This window comes from Epinephelus lanceolatus, chromosome 9 (assembly GCF_041903045.1).
Source record: "Epinephelus lanceolatus isolate andai-2023 chromosome 9, ASM4190304v1, whole genome shotgun sequence".
Taxonomy (NCBI): Eukaryota; Metazoa; Chordata; class Actinopteri; order Perciformes; family Serranidae; genus Epinephelus; species Epinephelus lanceolatus.
The window spans coordinates 46,615,521-46,627,993 of NC_135742.1; the positions used below are offsets into that span (position 1 = coordinate 46,615,521).

Sequence of the window (12,473 nt, forward strand, 5' to 3'; positions counted from 1 at the left end):
CATTGTTTTTCAGAGCAGAGCTGTTAATCCAAGCATTACCTCTGGGTGTAAAAGGGGACCCCCTTTATAAGTTAATGACTTACAAAGTCATTTGAATCATCTTCACATGATCTTCTTGGAGTATTGCGGCTGACTGACGATCACTATAAAATCGACACGCCACAGGAGGCTAAGCACAGGAGATAACTTTGACGCGCCCACAAACTGATTCACACTCTCTCCTTTACTTGGTTCATTTCTCTTTAATGCCATATCACAAAGCCATGCATTTGACACATGTGCTAGTGCAAGGTTTGATCATGATACAAGTAACAGGATTAATAACATGATGGTTTAAGCGCTAGCATTAGCGGTCAACAGAAAGTTTCCCTCCCGACTCACCCTCCTTCGTGGACAAACACAGAACTGACAACAGGTGAGCATAATCATCTGCAATCACAGAGGGCACCACACAGTGACACGCCCACCACCCAAGCACCAATGGCGTGTACTCACCCACATCACATAGACATTCAGACTTACCAACATGACACACACACACATATGGCTCCTACATGGAGTCATGCAGGCTGCATATCCTGACCGGGGTCAGTTCAGGGGCAGGGCAATAAACATCTGGCCTTGCTGAGGATGGACCCACTCGATTCCAATGTTGACTGTCCCGGGAACCTTGGATCGCCCAGGTGGTGCATATTGAGGGTTAGGCCATGTGAGCTGATGCTCAAGTCCTGTACAGGGCTCACTACTTAGAAATCCAGGTCCAGGATGGCCGGGACCAGGGGAGTACCAACTCCACTGTAGTCCCTGCCTTCCGCAACCTCCTGCAGTTCAGTTGATTGATTGTCTTTCCGTGACTTTCTGGATTTGGCTAAGGTTTCTAGACCTCTGTGACATTTTTCCAGTTTGCACTGTAGAGCTTGGGAGCGTTTAATCAGAGATATTGGATGAAGCGAGATACCCAACTCAGCTCACTTCCTGATTCAGTGACGTCAGTGCCACGCCCCCGTAGAAGACTTGCGGCAGCTCTGAATGTATTGTCGTCAATGAGGAAAATGAACGTGATCACAATTTATGGTCAGTTCTTTCGCCCTGTAGTCACTAAAGTAAATATTGGGTTCATTTTCCACAAGCCAGGCTCTGAGTGGAGGGAGAGCTAACCACGCCCACTTAGGAGACAGGAAGAGTAACCGTTCTCTTAACAGTGGATAAGCCTACAGTTGGGTATCTCCCTTCATCCAATATCTCTGGTTTAATATCCGCCTGTAAAGTCATGACGTCACGCAAGACGAATTTCCTGCTTCCGGGTCCAAACGGAGTACAGCGCATCCAGCCAGACAATGCCGCAGTGCTGTGTCCCATGTAGTGATGGTGAAATCGAAGCTTCATGAAGCATTGAACCACTTTGACACACCTGCTTCAAGAATGACACACTGCTTCGAAGCATTTCATACAATCAGAAGAGTGACATCTGCTGGCTGTGTGTCAGAACTGCATCTAAGTGAAAGACCATTGGGACTGCCTGTAACGAGGCCTCGCTCCCGGTAGTCACGTGATTGTGGGCGTGCCGAAGCAGGGATCGAAACACTGCCTCGGAACACTTGTGCTTCAATAGATCGACACTGTGTCGAGCAAACTGGCTAGAGCAGGGGTCGGCAACCTTCAGCATACAAAGAGCCATTTGAGCCCATTTCCCACCAAATAAAACCCACCTAGAGCCGCAAACTCTGTTTGATCCCTAAAATGACGATAACACCACTTATAGTTTAATTACACTTATGCTATAGCATTTATGAAATCAAAAACTAGACAGAAAACGACTCACATTTTATTTCTGGGTGTAACGGAGCAAAACACCAAATTCTTTTGAACTCTAGAAAAAAAATACACTGGTCCTTCCCTTATTAATGAATTTAAAAAAAATCAACTCGCTCCAATATTCTGAAGGCATACAGCTGCGGCATATTCGCTTTAACTAAAAAAGGGAAAACAAACAAATGCCAGTTTATATTTTATTATGACGTAAGTCTATTTCAGTGTGCCGTGGTCCTTTTATTTCTTCGTCATGTACAGCAGTCAACCGTCAACCTGAATATAAAAACACAATCAGTTCAGGAACCAATATAAAAATATACATTTGCAAAATAATAGCTCATTAAATAATTTATTTCACCTGGTTAATGTGATTTCTGCTCTTGAACTTCGCTGCACAGCTTATCCATATTGGGGGTGTAAGACGTCACTTTGATTTTCACACAGGACTGCAAGCTGTCATCTGTGAGGCGAGACCGATATTTGCTTTTTATGAAGTTCATGCTGGAGAAGATCTGCTCGTATAAGTTTGTGGATCCAAAGATCGACAGGACTCCAAACGCATACTTCTTCATGTTTATGTAAGTGTCGGGAATGGCACTCCATGTTTCGAACACAAGTTTGTCTGGTTTGGGCAGGTTTTCAATATCACTCCATTTGCGCCCCTGAGCAAGACTGGCCCTCTGACGAGCAACATCTTCAAGGTCAGCTGTCAAGCTTTTGAACTTAGACACCCATATGTCTTTGTCAGCTATGTCAGCCAGTTCGATCTCAAGATCGGGTTGACTCACAGCTGTAAATGCAGTCATATTCAGGAGATCGGAATATGTGCTTTCAACTTCTTCCAATAATGAACGGAACTGTCGGTGGTTTAATCCTTTTGCTATTATTTTGTTCACTATCTGAATGACAAGATTCATCACTTCTGTGCAGTCCACAGGGAATGTTTGAGCACACAATGCCTCTTGCCGGATGCAGTGAAACGTCAGCAGCTTTCTATCCAGCGACTTCTGGAGTAAACTCACACACCCCTTCTGTGCTCCTGTCATACTCGGTGCTCCATCAGTAGCCACTGAAACCAGGTGGTTGGTGTTTATTTCTTTGGTTTTTAAACAATCCAACACAGCCTCACAGATGTCCTCCCCCCGTGTTTGGCCTTTAAGTGGTATCAACTCAATTATTTCCTCCTGTGGCCCAGCAGAGTTCACATATCTGCATAGTAGCGCAACTTGCTCAATATCGCTGACATCTTTTGACTCATCACAGGCAATTGAGTACGCTGGAGCCGAATTAATATCCTTAACTTGTTGACTGGTGATGTTTGCTGCCATTTTTGTGGTCCTGTCCTTGACAGTCTTTGCAGAGAGAGGCATATCTTTAATTTTCTGAACAATTTCACTCTTGTTTTTGAAGTCTGAGAATAGATGTTCTGATATCTTGATGAACGATTCTTTTAAATATTCTCCATCTCTGAACGACTTCCCGTGCCTGGCGATCTCCTGAGCTGCTACAAAACTAGCTGAAGTACTTGAATTTGTAGACTTCATCCACCTCTTAAAAGTATTTTTGCTCTGATCAGCTTTCTGTAGCAGTTCCGAAACTGCTCTTTTTCGGTCATCTCCAGCTGGGTATTTTTCCGCGAATGCTGTGTGTTTGTTCTGGAAATGTCTTTCAACATTTGATTTTTTGTTGTTTGCTATTTTCTCCCCACATATTAAGCACACAGGTGAACCAACCTCGTCAACAGTGAAAGCAAATGAATCTGTCCATGAAGCATTAAATATTCTATTTTCATCAGAAATTTTTCTCTTTTTTGATCTGTCCATTGCTAGCTTACTGGGGGTTGACCGCTAAAAATAATACAATTGCTTGGCAGCAAGAGATGATGCATAGGGGGTGTGACGTATATTTCGATCGACAAAATATTAAAATACCTTTTATTTTTATGTTACAAGATCACCTAACTCACCAAAATAACAACTATTACATTAAAATAAACTAACTAAATAAAATAAAATAAAATAAATTAAAATTAAATAGCCATTATTTATTGACATTTTGTTTCAAAGCCAAAGGGAGCCAGGGCAGAGGCATGAAAGAGCCGCATGCGGCTCCAGAGCCGCGGGTTGCCGACCCCTAGGCTAGAGCGTAACATCACTAGTCCCATGTTGTCTCAATTGGTCTGAGTCAAAAACCGACCTCAAGTTGTCATTTTTTAGATTTCCATGTGACGAGAAAGAGAAGAGGAAATGGTTGAAGGCTATAAGGTAAGATTAACTTTATAAATAACTTCAATAACACCTGACGCTCTGAAATTAGCATGAAGCTAATATGCCGGTAAACATACCGATATGTTAGCGACTGCAGTCACACAAATAAAGAAGTAGCTTTAGTTTTAGACTGAACTATAACAAGACATTTAAAGGCTGAGTCGAAAATCATGCCATTTTGCATAGAATCAGAATCAGAATCAGAAATACTTTATTGATCCCCGAGGGGAAATTATTTATGTTACAGGTGCTCCTTGCAAGACAGGAAAGATACATGAAAATATAAGAAATTTAAACAATAGTATTAACAAATATATAGTTAAATAAACAGAAATTATTAACAAACATAAACGTAAATTATATATGTATATATGTATGTATATATATATATATATATATATATATATATATATATATATACATACATATATATATATATTGTAAACAAAATTTACACAAACAGAATATATACAGTCAGGGTGAACGGGGTTATTGCACAAGTTAAATTAAGTTATTGCAGTGTGTGAAAGTCTCAGGGCCACTCAGAGGGAGGAGTTGTACAGTTTGATGGCCACAGGCAGGAATGATTTCCTGTGGCGCTCAGTGGTACATCTTGGTGGTATGAGTCTCCCACTGAAAGTACTCTTGTGCCTGACCAGCACATGGTGGAGTGGGTGTGAGACATTGTCCAAGACAGTTCGTAGCTTAGACAGCATCCTCCTCTCTGACACCACCATCAGAGAGTCACACTCCGTTCCCACAACGTCACTGGCCTTGCGGATCAGTTTGTTAAGTCTGTTGGCGTCCGCCACCCTCAGCTTGCTGCCCCAGCACACAACAGCATAGAGGATAGCACTGGCCACCACAGACTCATAGAAAATCCTCAGCATAGTCCGGCAGATGTTGAAGGACCTCAGTCGCCTCAGAAAATAGAGACGGCTCTGGCCCTTCCTGTAGAGAGCATTAGTGTTCTTAACCCAGTCCAGTTTACTGTCAATGTGTACCCCCAGGTACTTATAGTCCTCTACAATGTCCACACTGACCCCTTGAATGGAAACAGGGGTCACCGGTGTCTTGGTCCTCCTCAGATCCACAGCCAGTTCCTTTGTCTTTGCCACGTTGAGCTGCAGATGGTTCTGCTCACACCATGTGACAAAGTTATCCACAACAGCCCTGTACTCATCCTCATCACCCTTGGTGATACATCCAACTATAGCAGAGTCATCAGAAAACTTCTGAAGATGGCAGGTCTCAGTGCAATAGCTGAAGTCCGTGGTGTAGAGGGTGAAGAGGAAGGGAGAGAGGACAGTCCCCTGCGGGGCCCCGGTATTGCTGACCACTCTGTCTGACACACAGCGTTGCAAGCACACATACTGTGGTCTGCCAGTCAAGTAGTCTACAATCCAGGACACCAGGGGGGCATCCACCTGCATTGCTGTCAGCTTGTCACCCAGTAGAGCTGGACGGATGGTGTTGAATGCACTAGAGAAGTCAAAAAACATGACCCTCACAGTGCTCGCCGGCTTATCCAAATGGGCGTAGACGCGGTTGAGCAGGTAGATGATGGCGTCCTCAACTCCAAGTCGAGGCTGATAGGCGAACTGGAGGGGGTCCAAAAGTGGCTTGACCATGGGCCGGAGCTGCTCCAAGACGAGTCTCTCCAGGGTCTTCATGATGTGGGAGGTCAATGCCACGGGTCTGTAGTCCTTGGAGCCACTGGGACGTGACGTCTTTGGCACAGGAACAAAGCAGGATGTCTTCCACAGCAAGGGGACCCTCTGGAGACTCAGGCTCATGTTGAAGACATGATGAAGTACTCCACATAGCTGGGGGGCACAGGCTTTGAGCACCCTGGGGCTGACACCATCAGGGCCTGCAGCCTTATTTGAGTGGAGTCTCATCAGCTGTCTTCTCACATGGTCAGCAGTGAAGCACATTGTGGAGGTGACGACATCTGGGGGAGGGGTGTAGTCCTCATGATGGAGAGAGCAGTCAGTCTGACCACGGGGGGATGAGGTGTGAGGAGGAGGAGGAGGAGGGGGGGTCAAGCAGGAGGGTGTTGAGGTGTGAGAGGGAGGAGTGGGGGAGGAGGGCAGAGTGGGAGATGGTTGACCAAGACAGACAGCAGAAGAGTCAGGGGGGGGATGGGCAGGGCCAGCAGTGTCAAATCTGTTAAAAAACAGATTCAGTTCATTGGCCCTGTCCATGCTGCCTTCAACTCCTCTGTGGTAGTTGGTCCTGAAGCCAGTGATGGTCCTCATTCCACTCCAGACCTCTCTCACGTTGTTCTGCTGGAGTTTCCTCTCCAGCTTCCTCCTGTACCTCTCCTTAGCCTCCCTGATCTTCATCTTCAGCTCCCCCTGTATTGTTCTCACCTCCTCCCTGTTACCAGCTCTGAAGGCCCTCTTCTTTGCATTGAGTACATGTGTACATGTACTCAATGTACATGTAGTACATGTGAATATTATTATACGATGTGAAACAAGCTGACGGTGGCTGTGAAAGGGGAAACGGCATGACGATCGGCAGATTTTCAGCTAATCAGCCCCGATCAGTTTATATAGCTACCACACATTACCACACCATGGTTCACAACGCGCACACAGTGGCACAGAGTAACCACACACACACACACACACACACACACACACACACACACACACACACACACAGCGTTTACTCATTAATTTTTATCAATATCGCATACCCCTACTTCTCAGCATTACAAACTGCATGCATCTCACAGCCCAGTTGAGGAAAGTTTTAGAGGTCCTGAAGAAGGTTTTAGGAGTGATGGAGCTCTTGCGCCCATGATTACTATACAGTCCCTCCAGAAAAACGTGATTATGCGATCGCATAATTCAACGCATAATCAGCCAAAGTCCGCATATTCATGCAGGGGCCGCATTTTTTCAAAGACGCCGCACTTTCGCCACATAAATCGCCGATTTCCGTGTAAAATGCGCGAAATATGCGGGGCTTGCATGATTTCATAATCCTCGCATTTTCGTTGCAAGAGGGGTTTTCCTTGTGAATGCTCTCTGTAGTGTACAAACAACTGTTGTCTCTCTCTGAGGCTTGCTGTGCACGTCACGTAATGAGACAGAGCGCGCACTAGGCAGAGTCGGTGTGATGTTTCTTCTCCTCCCGTGGGGAGGAGGGAAGAAACCTTCCAGTGAAATAACTCTCGACCTAAAAGAGCTGGTTATGATTTTAGGCATGAATGTGGGATTCGGCCTCAGAGTAGCTGCGCTCCCGTCATCTCTGATAACGAGACAAGACGGGGAGACTGAGAGCGCACATAAATCACTCACTCTCTTACGAAGTCAGGGCTAAGAGAAGTGCTGTGTTTAATGACAGTAGTTTGAGAGAGATTTGTGACAGAGGCTCGAAGGGAGGTTCTCCCAGAGCGCGTAACACCAGGGGTAAATCCCACTGCGGTGCCAAAGAAGGCGTGACAGGTCTCTGTCGCCCGACTTCTTTCAAAAAGCGCTTAACCAGCGGGTGCGCAAAAACGGATCTCTCTCCATAGCCTTCATGACATAATATATATCTTATTTATTTATTTTTTACATAAGTTGTAGCATATTCTAGCTACAGAACTTGTTTGACTCAGCAATGTTTTGTAAGTTTGAGCCATGTGTTTATTAAGGTCTGAAAGAAAACAAGATGAGAACTTAAATATTCCCTGCACTTTCTGTGATGTAGTATGCTTGCTTATCATAGGAAGTAATTAGAAATGACTACATTAAGGGGGGAATCACTTTTTTCCTCTTTTTCATCAAACCGCAGTTTTTGCAAGTTCCCGCAATTTTTGCAAGTTCCCGCAATTTCATCACATGACATTGCATAAATATCCCGCATATTCCATCTTATTTTTTAAGAAAACGTGCCGCATAATCAAGGATTTTTGCCCGCAACAATCACAAAAAAACTCCGCATTTTTCTGGTAGGACTGACTATAAGATAGCCGAATTGATAACATCACAGACAACAAAATTCCATGACTTTTCCAAAAGTTTAGATGATTTTACTTAATTCCAGGACTTTTCCAGGTTTTCTATGACCGTGAGAACGTTGTTTAGATAAGACCTGTTGTGAATCGGGTCACAATGGTTTGTCATTTTTAAAAAGTGTGTCCCCAGAAATAAAGTTTGGGAAACACTGCCCTAGTCACACCAGGCCTTTATGAACACTGTTTCATCTTTTACCTAAGCATGTAAATAATTAAGATCTAATTGTTATTTTACAGGCGTGAAAACTTCACCCCAAACTGCAGCTCCAGGGTGTGCGGTTGGCACTTTCCAAATGGAAAAGCTGCTGGGCCATCGTGCTTTAAATGGAACGAGGGGAAGACGTTCCACTTCCCTGCCAATCCCAGCCATACCCCAAAACACAAGGCAGGAAGCACCGCTACTGCTACTGGTGGTGAGGAGGAGGAGAGATCAGATCAGCTGCAAGATGCTGACAGTGCAGCTGTGCAGACCCCCTGCACTTCAACAAGTCTTGAGCTTCAGATAGAGAATGAGATGCTTAAAAAGGAGAACGAAGAACTGAAAAAACAATTAGAGAAACAGAAACAATTTTTTTCCTTCAGCCAAATTTCCTCCAATCCTGACCTAGTGCAGTATTACACCGGATTGCCTGATGCTGCCACTGTCCTATTTTTTGAAGCACTTCTCTCCAAATTTGAAGTGAAGTATCATTCTGATTGGACTGTACAAATTACGCCCCTAGTTGATCAGTTGCTCCTTACCCTCATGAAGCTCAAGCTTAATTGTGGGCATATGGACTTGGCAACCAGGTTAACTGTAGCACAGCCACTGTAACAGATATCTTTACCACCATTGTAAGTGCACTGTATGATATTTTGTATGTTGGTATGATGGAGAACAACATCCCCTCCACAGCCAAAAATCAGACCTTGCTGCCAGACTGTTTTCATGCTTTTCAGAACTGTAGAATAGTTCTTGACTGCACTGAGGTAGCTGTCTCTAACACAGTGAGCCTGGAGACACAGAGTCATTTGTACAGCCAGTACAAAGGACATACCACACTGAAGGCTCTGATTGGTGTGGCTCCCAATGGAGTGATTACCTTTGCTAGTGACCTTTATGGTGGGAGTGCCTCAGACAAAGCTGTAACAGCTGACTGTGGAATTCTTCAGCATCTTCAACCAGGTGATATGGTAATGGCAGACAGGGGTTTCACCATCAGAGACATTTTGCCAGAGGGAGTTTCACTGAACATCCCATCTTTCCTTGTTGATGGACAGTTCACACAGGAGGAAGTAAGCAAAAACAGACAGATATCCAGGGCCAGGATACATGTGGAGCGATCTATTCAGAGGCTGAAGCTGTTTGGCATTTTGCACCACATCCCACACCACCAGAGGTTTCCTGTACCGAGAGGGGGTGGTGTAGAGTTCATATGTTACTTTGTCATCTTATGTCGCTGTTATGAATGTGATGATACTTTGCACCATAATGTAAATAATCTTTGAATAAAAAACTGATCACAAAAAAGTATTGTATATATTGGTATTTTTCATTTAGCTGTATAATTATACTTAAATATTAATGTTTTAGAGCAGGGGTATTCAACTAAAATAAAGGGAGCAAAAGCTTGAATTTTCCTTTTTCTGTTTCATATCTTGACTAAACAGACTCAAACAATTTTAGATAATAAATTTCAACACATCTTCATCAAAGACTTTTTTATCCAGAAACATATGCCCAAACACATTCTGTTAAGTGCCAAAAAATTATCATAATATCACGCATGGGGCTGCATGAGTGCTGCCGGCTCTGGGGAGCTCGGTTCATTTAGGGAAACATGAATTCCAAGGAGAGCATGATCGCCCCTCTTCAGAAACTGAGCTCTCTGTTTGGATCCAACCGGAGCACCGAGCCCTGGTTTGTTATTCAGGTTAATGTGGGAAGAAGCAGCGGGTATATCGAGCAGCTGAGTGAAGCGGAGCCTGCGGAAGAAACACCTGGACCGTCTGGATGCGATAGTCCGTGCTGCGGTACTCGTCTCGCCGGCACAGACGAGGCGAGTTGGGGGGGGGGGAGGGGGGGTGTTGGAGAGCAGAGGTAGAGGGAGGTGAATGTGGCCTTTAAGTGTTTGTTCAAGTCAGTCATATACTGATGGGTCATATATGCTGTTGCGATGTTAGCCTCACCTGGCTGGTAGAGCAGGTGTAGGGGGAGGGTCATTTGTCGATCCGTCATCATTTGGAAGGGAGAAACTCCTGTTGTTTGGTGGGGAGTGGCTCTGATGGCCATCAAGACCAAAGGCAGTTTTACATCCCAATCTTTGTGGTTGGATGCCACATACTTCTTTAGTATTTGGACTATCGTTTGGTTCGCTCGCTCTACCTGTCCCGAAGCCTGAGGGTGATAACTGACGTGGAAGTTGGCCTTCACGGCCAACATCTCCCAGAGATGTTGCATGGTTTCAGAGGTGAAGTGTGTCCCTCTGTCTGAGTCGACACGACTGGGCAGACCAAACCGAGAGAAGATGTGGTTCATCAGTAAGTATGCAGTGGTTTGGGCTGTGTCATTTGGGGCTGGCAGGCCCTCCACCCATTTGGTGAAAGCGCAAGTGACTGTGAGAAAATATTTGTTTCCTCAGGTTGATTTGGTTAGAGGCCCCACCCAGTCAATCTGCAAGTCTGACCATGGGAAAGCAATGCCTCTTCGCTGTAAGGGAGCTCTGTGGAGCGGTCATGATGGTTGAAACCATCAAGACGTATTGCGGTAAGCGAGTTGTGTCATTTCCGGTGTTTCTGTGACAGCGTCTCTGTACTGCTCTGGTGAATTCTGCTAGCCTGCTTTCTCACTTCAGTTGCTTTAACGTCTACTTCAAGTCTTAACCCACAGTGGTTCTGTTTAAGCACTTACAGCTCTCCTCCTTTCTACGACTTTCTCGCTAATCTCTTAGCTGTTGTTTGCACGTTACTAGCCTTGGTAGCTACATTAGCTTTACAGTTAGCGATGGCTTCTCCTTCTGCTCTTTCTTGCTCGGTGTGCCAAATGTTCAGTTAGGCCTCTGCCTCCTTTAGCGACAGTGGTAATTGTAATAAGTGTAGCTTATTTGCTGCGTTGGAGGCGAGGCTTAGTGAATTAGAAGCGCGGCTCCACACCATGGAAAACCATTCAGTAGCTGCGGTAGTTAGCCAGCCCCCTGTAGCCGGTGCGGAGCCACATAGCATAGCCTTAGCCTCTGCTAATTGTCCTCCGGCAACTCCCGTTCAGCCGGGAGGCTGGGTAACTGTTCGTGAGAGGCGCAGCTCCAAGCCGAAGCCCACGGCTCACCACCAGCCTGTTCACGTTTCCAACCGCTTTTCCCCACTCAGCGACACACCCGCTGAGGATAAAACTCTGGTTATTGGCAGCTCTATTCTGAGGAACGTGAAGTTAGCAACACCAGTGGCCATAGTCAAATGTATCCCTGGGGCCAGAGCGGGCGACATTGAGTCAAATTTAAAACTGCTGGCTAAAGCTAAACGTAGATTCAGTAAGATTGTTATTCACGTCGGCGGCAATGACACCCGGTTACGCCAATCGGAGGTCACTAAAATTAATATTGCCTCGGTGTGTGAATATGCAAAAACGATGTCGGACTCCGTAGTTTTCTCTGGACAACTCCCAAATCTGACCAGTGATGACATGTTTAGCCGCATGTCATCATTTAATCGCTGGCTGTCCAGGTGGTGTCCAGCAAACAATGTGGGTTTCGTTAATAATTGGCAAACTTTCTGGGGAAAACCTGGTCTTACTAGGAGAGACGGCATTCATCCCACTTTGGATGGAGCTGCTCTCATTTCTAGGAACCTGGCAAACTTTATTAGTAAATCAAATCCCTGACAACCCAGAGTTGAGACCAGGACTTGGAGACGCAGTCCTATACGCCTCTCTGAGCTTCTAGTTCAGTTACCCAGCCATAGTTTTCATAGTTTTATACAAACAGTGTCTGTCCCCCGACAACCTAAATTATGGAGTTGGAGAAGTTGTGCATAACAACCTCATAAAAAAAAAAAAAAAAAAAAAAAATTAAAACCTCTTCTGTGACAGAAAGACAAAACAAGAGAATTAAATGCAGACTGTTAAATATCAGGTCTCTATCGTCTAAAGCAGTGTTAGTAAACAAATTAATATTAGATAATCATATTGATTTACTCAGTCTCACAGAAACCTGGCTGTGTCAAGATGAATATGTCAGTCTCAATGAATCCACTCCTCCCAGTCATAATAATACCCACATTCCTCAAGGCAGCGGCCGAGGAGGGGGAGTTGCAGCCATTATTAACTCTAGTCTGTTAATCAGCCCTAAACCTAAACTAGATTATAATTCATTTGAAAGCCTCGTTCTTAGTCTTTTACATCCGAC

At 44.9% G+C, this 12,473-nt stretch overlaps 1 pseudogene; it reads left to right on the top strand.

Moving 5' to 3' along the window:
- Positions 1-1,337: 1,337 nt before the first annotated feature.
- The window catches only part of LOC144464372 (uncharacterized), a 36,237-nt pseudogene continuing 25,101 nt past the window's right edge, over positions 1,338-12,473 (top strand).